Source organism: Chrysochloris asiatica, unplaced genomic scaffold (genome assembly GCF_000296735.1).
Source record: "Chrysochloris asiatica unplaced genomic scaffold, ChrAsi1.0 scaffold00143, whole genome shotgun sequence".
Lineage (NCBI taxonomy): Eukaryota > Metazoa > Chordata > Mammalia > Afrosoricida > Chrysochloridae > Chrysochloris > Chrysochloris asiatica.
The window spans coordinates 8583340-8583882 of NW_006408661.1; the positions used below are offsets into that span (position 1 = coordinate 8583340).

General features: G+C 58.0%; 1 pseudogene; it reads left to right on the forward strand.

The window, feature by feature from the left end:
- LOC102821200 overlaps window positions 1-538 on the forward strand; it is a 1194-nt pseudogene extending 656 nt beyond the window's left edge.
- Window positions 539-543: the final 5 nt, after the last annotated feature.

Here is a 543-nt window from a genome sequence, read left to right on the forward strand (position 1 = left end):
CCCTGTGGAGCGGCCTCCCGGCCACCCTGGTGATGACTGTACCAGCCACTGCCATCTAATTCACCGCCTATGACCAACTCAAGACTTTCCTTTGTGGCTGAGCCTTGACTTTTGACCTCTATGCACCCATGGTGGCTGGCCCACTGGCCAGCTTGGGCACTGTGAGTGTCGTCAACCCCCTGGAACTGGTACAGACAAAGCTACAGGCTCAGCATGTGTCCTACCGGGAGCTGGGCATCTCTGTGCAGACCAGGTGGCTCAGGGTGGCTGGAATTCTTTGTGGCTGGGCTGGGGGCCCACTGCCCTTCGGAATGTTCCCTTCTCAGCCCTCTATTTGTTGAACTACAAGCTGGTGAAGAACCGGCTCAGTGGATCCAGACCAAAGGACCGGACCTCCGTGGGCATCAGCTTTGTGGCTGGTAGCATCTCAGGGACGGTGGCGGCCATCCTGACTCTGCCTTTTGATGTGGTGAAGACTCAGCGCCAGGTTGCGCTGGGAGCAATGGAAGCTATGAGACAGAGACCTCCACGTGTCGACTCCAC